At 48.9% G+C, this 8,949-nt stretch overlaps 1 protein-coding gene across 1 annotated transcript in view; it reads left to right on the top strand.

Annotated features, from left to right (window-relative positions):
• The window catches only part of KCNMA1 (potassium calcium-activated channel subfamily M alpha 1), a 699,960-nt gene that overhangs the window by 285,031 nt on the left and 405,980 nt on the right, over window positions 1–8,949 (top strand). The gene's annotated exons all lie outside the window — the stretch shown is intronic.

Here is an 8,949-nt window from a genome sequence, read left to right on the forward strand (position 1 = left end):
AAAGAACACACTTTTGGGGGAGAATGCACACACCTGTTGGGAAAACTGAAGCCGCACAGTGTCCCCACCACAGTCCTCACACCAAGGCTGGAGTGCTGGGGAAATGAAAAGTATTGGTCTATTTCTTTCCCACCTGGGAAGGGAGGCTGACTTTAAGCCTCATGCTGGGAGTAGTAGTAGTTTTACTGTTGATTGGATGCCTTGCTTGGCTTAGCTTTTGTAGAACTTGCCTTTAAATGGAAATTCCTCAGACAGATGTGTTGCTGTCAGTGTGGTGCTGCCAGCCTCTGAAGCACCTGGGTTATAGAAACATCTGCAGGGGGTTATTCAGTCCAAGGGCTAAAAGACAGAAGTTGGTGTGTGCCTGCGGGTCTGTGATCCCGCTGGCTGCAGATTTCATCCTTGCACCAGGGAAAAATTCTTCCTCAGGAAAGGAGCAGGTGCAAAGGTGCTGATGTGGGGTCCAGCAAGGAAACACAGTTTTGTCATGAACATGATATTTATGCACTGGGCTGGCATGTGCTTGGCCCAGATGGGGAAAAGACTGTTGAGATGGTCAGGTCCCTCGGGGTAAGGGACACAGAGTAGCTCCCAGAGCGATAGGGACACTGCAGGGTAGGGAAGCATGGAGCTTAGAGCTCATAGGACCAGAGTTCAAATCCTGACATTGCTGCTGTCTAGCTGAGAGGCCTTAGGCAGCACTCCCAACACATGGGGCTGCTTTGTGGGTAGGGACTTACGGTAAATTCAGGTTCCTTCTCATGGGTTCTCCAGGATAAACACAGCTGAGTATGTCAGGAAAATGGCCCATAGTTTTGGGCCCTCCAGCCTTAGCCATCAGAGTGAACTCAGGGCAGGACAAGGATATGTGTGGTGGTGAGAGACCCCTCCATAAAGCCACCCTTGGGTTGCCATTTTGGCCACAACTCAGTGTTAGGAAAGCACCAGCTGGCTTGCTTCATTCCTGAGTTCTGAGAGAGAGCAGCCGGAGCTGTCTTCCTTGCTGGTATCTGGAACAGCTGCTGGGATCTAATAGTGCACTTAGAGGAATTACCTGGAATCCCAGCAGGCATTAAGGAGTGGGAATGCGTTTCTGTAAGCCAAGCTGATGTTTGAGAGCAAGAGAGCGGGGTCTCTCCTTCCGTCGCGGGGGAGACACAGAAAGGCTGGCCTGTGATTGCGCTGTAAACCAGCGGTACTTTCATGTGGGTTGTACTCAGCATGGGACTCAGGTTGCACAGTGTTTGAGAATGAATGAGAGGACCTGATTGATGGAGGACTTCTTTTCAGAACAAATGCTCCAAGAAGCCACCATCCCTAAGCACTTGGGGAGTGACAGCTATCTTGGCCAGTACATGGGGACAACTGTGGACAGCACAGGGCTCTGAGCCCTTCCCCTGCTCCCTTTTCCCTGTTTATCTGGCATCACCATGGTTGCATTGGTATCTCCCTCTCTTCCAAGTTCAGATGTTCTTCTCTCAAGTCAACCAACTCTATTTCCTGGTATTTAATTTGCACTCCCCTGTGGCATCACATTGCTGGGTGTTCTCTGCGTATCTTCTAGTGGTTTAAAGTCTTCTTGGGAAATGTGATTAATGAACGTGCAATTATTAGACAACAATAAAGATAGTACAAATGACGGTTACAAATTGAATCTAAGCAGGCTAGGGCTGTTATAAATGTCCTTGGAGCATAAAAGGAGAAACTTCTGGCAGAGATTAGCTTTGGATGAGCCTTATACAACTAGAGCCCTGCATAGCCAATGGGAAATGCCCCGTGGCAAGGGTCAGACCCCTCTGCTGACCCTGCATGTGGTGCACTTTGAGGCTGAGGCAATAGCAGGGCCTGGGTTAAATAGAAAGAAGAAGGGTCTGCCTTCCGTGGCCTTCTGCAAGCTGGGAGTCCCATCCGGCTTGGGGACTGCCTGGGGTTGCCGTACATGTTCCACGGTGGCCTGGCTAGGTGCTCACTTGACTTAGTACCAACACTGGCTGCTTCCTGGCTCCCAGCTGTGAACCTGGCTCATGAGACTGGCTTCAGGGCTGAGTCAGGGATTAATCACCATGCATCTCTTGTGCCCTGAATTGTGCTGAGGACCAGTAAAACCCCTAGATCCCACTGTGGTCCATTCGTTTGCCACCTAGTACAGGCCACCATCGCTTCTTGAGTACACAGCGGAAATCATGACCTGAAAATCTGCTCAAACTCCCTCCTAGACGGGGCTCCCTATCAGATCCATTCTTCAGACAGTGGCCTGGAGGACTTTTTAAAAATGGTTTTCTGTTTATGTCAATTCTCTTTAAAAATTCTTCACATGTCCGCATTGTACTTAGAAGAAAATCCAGTTTCCTTATCCGGGTTATCTGCTCCAGAACGTTCCTCATTCTCCATGTGTTACTCATAAAGGAACTGAAAAACAAAAAACAGCTGGTTTCTACCCAGGCGGATCCCTCTGCTGGGAATGTCCCCCACCTTTCGCCTGGTTCCCTCCTATTCATCCTTCCTGGATCATCTCTTAGCCGACCAGGATGGCTGCTCCCATTCCATACCTCACCGCTTGCCGTGCATTTCCTTTGTAGCACCTTATGAGTTACCATATGTTCTCCGTGGAGGCTTTGTTGTGGTTGCTTGATGTTTAATGTTTGTCTTTCCTCTTCTGTCCTCCTTCCGACCACTCGCCATGGCGAGCTTGTTGGCTACTGCTCAAGACCTAGCACAGCACCTACAACTCAGCAGCAATCGGGGTGTGTTTGTAGAGGTTGTGGGTCCCTTGGGTTTCTAGCGCTTCCTCACAGGTTCCTGCTGGGTCCCTCTGACCCCTGGGGGTGAAATGAGCTCCAGGCAACCCAGTCAGATGTTTCCATCTTTATATGGGCTTTATGCCCAAGTGTGTAGCAGAAGAAACGATTTCAACTCATAAACGAGCAAATTTGTAGTGGGAATCAGTGGGAGAGAAAAAATATCAATCCCCATGATGTCGTTTTATAGGCTGCTTTATAGATTGTAATCACCCATTTAGAGTTTGCAGGCTATTAATTTTGTTTGCAGAGGGCCAGGACTCTTGGGGACAGAATTACAGGGCTGTGGTGTCAAACACGTGGGGAAGAGAAGAGGAAGATGAGTTTGAGTGGTTAGGACTCAGAGCCTTTCTGCTAGCTATCCTCCTGGACATAATCTTGAAGTTATTTTAGAAAATATTTGTTCACTGTTCTGTTATCTTAATTCTACCCTAGTCTCCAGGCCTCCCCTTCCTGGTAGCTAAGAGGTATGTGCATTTTGCATTCAACGCTTGGCAGAGAGAGTTCCCTTCTGAAGCTGAAGAGGCCCAGGGGGCAGCCCTGAGCTGGGCAGAACTGGGTGCACTCTAGCTCTACCCACAACTTGTGGTCTGCAGCCAACCTTTGTGGCTGTTGTTAATTTTTTGATCCCCCTCCTTCTCCCTCTACACATTGTGACACTGCCCACAATCTCAAAGGGCGATTGTGAAGATAAAGGAAATGGAATAGGAAAGGCACTTGGTACTCCAACAGAGTTGTAAGTAATAAAGTGGTTATGGTTGCTGTTTTAGGGTTAGCCTGGTGCAGTGGGAACAAAGTGAGAACTAAGAGTCATGCCACTTGGTCCTGGCTCTGTTACTGACATGCTGGGGGCTCTGGGCAAATCAGTCAGCCTCTCTGGTCCCAGATTCTGCCTTAATGAAATGAGAGGTTTGGCTCAAAAGCTCTCGGAGATGGTACTACTCAGAGGGTGGTCTGTGGAGCAGTATCATCTGGGGAGTTGTCAGAAATTCAGATTTCCAGGCGTGGCCCCAGCCTTTTTGGCTCAGAAACCTGGGGTGGGGCCACCACCTGTGTTTTAACCAGTTCTCCAGCTGGTTGGTGGGCCAGAGAAGTCGGGGAAGATTACTCTATGGTAACTTCCGGTGCTGACACATCATGTCCACCGCTCTTACATCATGTCCAGTGTGGGCCCCCCAAGCAGCGGCCACCCCTGGACCCTTCCTCCTGGGGATCTTGGACCAGGTGGTCTTTGGAAAGAGAGAGCAGAGTAGAGTATGAGATAGAGCACAGGGTCCTAAATCAAGACCCTGTGAAGATTTGAACCCAGGCTGCCCGATGCAGCATCTGTGTGCGGCCACTGCAGTGTTACGGCCTCTACCTCTTCCTAGTCTAGTGAACTTGGCCAAGTTACTCAAGCCCATGGGGCCCTTTTTCGTCATCTGGAATATGGGGAGGATTCTAGTGCCTATATTACATGAGTTACATGAGAAAGTGCCCATAGGGGCCTGCACGTAAGCAGTGCTGAGTGTGTTAGCTGCTAACCTCACCATCAATGTCCTTCTCATTCATCATGGCTCCAAGGATATAACCACATGGCACTGGGAGTCAAGTGGAAGATAAGGGGCCAGAACTCAAGTTTTCTAATTTGCCCTCTGTGACCTTCAACAGGTCATTTACATTTAATGAGTTAAAATGTCCTAGTTTCTCAATGGGAATGTTTCCTTTTTCCCTGCTATTGATTGAGTGTCGATCAAGTGCCAACACGGGGCCAGGCACTGCGGGTGATGCGCGAAGAAGGCAGATGCGGTCCCTGCCCTCACTCTGCCTGCTTTCTCTGAGCCCTGGGGTCCGAGTGGGATTGGTTGAGATGTAAATGAGAAAGCCTGTCTTGGCTGTTAATGATCAGTTTACCACCGCGATGCAAAGCATGTTAAACATCCTCGATTGTTCTCGTGGAGCGTTTCAGGGATTTATTCCCAGGAGTCAGGCCCCAACAGGCCCATTAGACAGACAGGAGGAGGAGCCTTACCTGGATGGCACTGAGTGCCAGAGGCAGGCATACCTGCTTCCCAGCGGACTGCTGTGCTCCCCACTCGAGGGCTCCCCCTCCATGGTTTGGACAGTCCTTGGAGGTAACCCTCAGAAAGCTGATTTGGAGGTGACCTCTTCCTTTCGCAGCTCTTTTTTGGAGTTTTATTCTCTTCCTTCAGGTGCTCTATCTTGGAGGTTTCCTTGGAGCCTCAATTCCGGGCGTTAGGTGCATCTTTGGTCTTTGCATCTGAACAGAGGCTGGAGGTGCGGAGGGGGCAAGGGAGGGAGGGCAGGGCCTTCAGGGGTGTGTTGGTGGGCTTTGTCTTTGAGAAAGCTATTTTAAATATTTACCCTGGAAGTTGCTCTTGGCTTTGCCCTCAACCTGACTATATGCAGATGAAGTGTGCCTGTGGTTTAACTCCCTGGGCAATTAGAGGGGTAAGGCCATGCCACTTACACTAATGTAATTGAGCTGCAGCCATGCCACCAGTCCCTGGAACTCACTTCCAAAGAGCTCCTTCTGATTCAGGTCCACGCTCCATGCTCTGAGGAGTGGTCTGTTCCTCTGTTCACGTGGAGCTTAGCAAGCATCTGCTGTGGGCACTGTCTTCGCTGTACCTGTGCTGCACACGGAGTCTGGGACTCCGGGAACCTGCACTGGTGGTGTGTCCCAGGGTACCTTGCAGCCACCCCACTGAGGTCCTGTCCTATTTATCAATGCCACTAGGAGGATGTGAATCACTTGCTCGTAAGCCCCTACCTTCTACCTGCTTCTCTTTGGTCTGGAGAAAGTCTCTCCCGTTCTCCTCTGGTTGGCCCCCACGGCCTTCCCTAGCACCCCATTTCTCCCATGAACCCAATCATATGAACCAGAAGAGCCCTTGCCCAGCCACCTGTTTCCCAGCTGCAGATGTCCCCTCGGTGAGATCACCTACTGGATATGAACAGCATACGGGGAGGACAGATGTCAGTTGGTTTTCTGGAAATTGTCTTGCTATACATTTTAGAGTCAGAAGAGCAGTAGTATCTTTAAGTAGCATCAGTCAATTCTGCCCTTTGGACAAATGCTAGCTGGTTGCTTGGGGCTGCACTGGATTCCAGTACTGAGTTACTCAGGGGCCAAGTTACTCAGGAAGGACCAAGAGCAGGCAGCTGGTGACCAGTGAGCCACCTCTGGGTGGTATAAGACAAAAACAAATATTTCTTTGACCCCCACTTGCACCTCCACGTCGTTTTACCATCTCAGCGTGTCGGCCCTGTCTGGAACGCTCATTCTCCAGAATCAAGCCAACAAAAAGAGGGCCTCCTCTAGGTGGCTCTCAGAGTTCCCTGCTCTAGGCCTGCAGGACCAGGGCCTGGAGTGTGGAGACCTGGTTCTCAGGGTCGCTGTCCTGTGGAGCTGAAGGAAGTGTGACTCAGAGCGGATGGGGGACTTGAGTGGGATCATCTCTGGAAACCTCAGAGTCTCTTGAGTGATGCTTATTGGGTATTGCTAAGCGATCACAGATGGCAAGATAATATTATTTTCCCAGTGCCTTGCTAATAACATTCACTCCTTTTTAAAGACTGCCTTAGTTGAGGAAGATGCCTGCCTTAGTTGAGGAAGATGCCTCATACTTTCTCTTTCCCATTTTTTCTTCTACCATTTCCCCCCATATTTCTGGAGGGTGAGGTAGTCCAGCTACCTGAGCCAGAAAATCAGGCAGCTGAGGTGTGATTTGAGGGACTTGTATGGTCCTGTGGCCCATTAACAGGTCCCATTGATTCCTTAGTATTGGTCCTAGCATTTTTTAGTATGTTTATTACTCCTTTGGGTCAAGGTGTGAAGACATCTGTCACACTGTCAGTATTATCTCAGATATCAGGATGATAAACTAATTTAATATGAAAAGCTGATAATGTTTTCAAGTCAATACATGGGATTGGAAATGAGTAGGTTCAATGAACATAACCCTCAATTTTATTGCTGATAAAGAGAAACAGTATAATAACTATTAAAGACTCCATGAGCTCAACATCTAGAGTTTGCTAGAATGGAAAAGTTACTTAGCCTCTTTTTCTTTAGTGTTTTTATGTATAAAATGTGGACAATAGTAGAACTTACATATTAGAATTGTTAATAGATACAACTTTTAGGTTAACATGTACTTAGAACACATCCCGGAATAAGTGGTTGCTAACATTCCTGTTGCCTAAGGTTACACAGCTTGTCTCTGAAGACCTAAAACTGGAACTGTGTTTTTCCCCAGGACCAAATGGATTTTAAGAAGCCAGTCAGTTAGATATAAATGAGTGTGACCTACACTTTTTTATGGGGTGCTGAGGACCAAGGAGGGCTAGTGAGAAAGTCTCTTATCAGTGCATATTAGAACACTGGGAATTTTTATTTTTGTAATCCTCATCCAAAGACATGCTCTTACTGGATTTTAGAGAGAGAGGAAGGAGGAAAGAGAAAGAGAGAAACATTGATGTGAGAGAGAAGCATTGATTGGTTGCCTCCCATATGCAGCCCCACTAGGGATTGAACCCACAACCATGTTTAGACCCTGACCAGGAATCAAACCTGAAACCTCTTTGTGTACAGGACAACGCCTCAACTACTTGAACCACCTGGCCAGGGCATAACACTCAGAACTTTTTAAAATCCCAATGTATGGGTCACCCTTCCCCCCATATCAATTAAGTCAGACTCTCGGGGAGTGGGGTCTGCTCCTTAGTATTTTAAAAATCCTTCCCAGATTATTTTCGTGCAGTTAGGGAGGCAGATAAGTGGCCCACAGCCTCACAGATCTTATGAAAAGGACCTTGTAATCTTGCTAAAATAGCTCCTGCACCTTAGCTCCACCTATTCTGATGCCCGAGGTGGGGCCCTGATTGGCATTGCCAGGCAGCTCCTAGGAGTGTCAATCCCGCTGGTCTGCAGGCCACACTGAGTGGCAAGGTTAGAGCATAGCACAGGGGAATGAACTATCTTTGGTCCACACTAGAAGGGTGTGGAGGCCCAGGGGCAACATGGAATTTAACCTTACATCACTATGGATTTTTCTAGAATGGAGGCCATGGGTGGGGAAGTGGATGGCTGGGCCAAGTGGTAGAAGTTTGTCAGAAGTACCTTCAGTTTAGGAAAATGCCCTCGGTAGTCTTCAGACTCCGTTATGAGACTATGGTCATTAAGCACCTGCAGTGAGTTAGGCCCTGAGCTGATGAAAGAAGAATGGGACTTCCCGTAAAGAGGTTTGTAAGACACACACCCTTGAAAAGGCAATGATGGAGCTACTTCGACAGTGAAGCTGGAGAGAACAGTAGTAATGGTGAGAAGGAACAGCCGATTCTTGTTCATTCCTCTATATGCCATCATAAATGAACTCACCCAATATTCTAATCCTATCTAATAAAAGAGAAACATGGTAATTGGCGTACGACCGCTACCCTTCCCATTGGCTAATCAGGGAGATATGCAAATTAACTGCCAGCCAAGATGGCGGCCGGCAGCCAGGCAGCTTGAAACTAACATGAGGCTTGCTTGCTGCAGTGATGGAGGACTCCAACGTTCCTCGCCTGCCGCTGCAGGCCTCTGAGCTGCAACTCTAAGCAACTATGTAACAAATATAGAAGCTAAACAAAACCCCAGAAACCTGCTTTAGTCGGCCCGGCTTCAGCCAGCAGGATCGCAACATTGTAAGCAAAGGCCAGAAACCTACTTTGAGCAGCGGAGGCCTAAGAGCTAGAGCCAAGCCTCAAAGCTAAAGCTGGCCCAGAATAAAAAAAGAAAAAAGAAAAAACGCAGCAGTTGGGAGCTTCAGTCACCCCCAGCCTGAAAACAGCCCTCAGCCCCTCACTAAGACTGGCCAGGCACCCCAGTGGGGACTCCCACCCTGAAGGATGTGTGACCAGATGCAAACAGCCATTATCCCCTCACCCAGGCTGGCCAGGCACCCCAGTGGGGACCCCCACCCTGATCCAGGACACCCTTCAGGGCGAACCAGCCAGTACCCACCTGTGCACCAGGCCTCTACCCTATATAGTAAAAGGGTAATATTCCTCCCAGCACTGGGATCAGCGGAGCCACGACGCCTCCTGGCACGAGGATTAGCATGATAGGGGACAGTGCCCAAACCTCCTGATCACCCTGCGGCTC

The sequence above is a fragment of the Myotis davidii genome, unplaced genomic scaffold, assembly GCF_000327345.1.
Source record: "Myotis davidii unplaced genomic scaffold, ASM32734v1 scaffold513, whole genome shotgun sequence".
NCBI lineage: Eukaryota > Metazoa > Chordata > Mammalia > Chiroptera > Vespertilionidae > Myotis > Myotis davidii.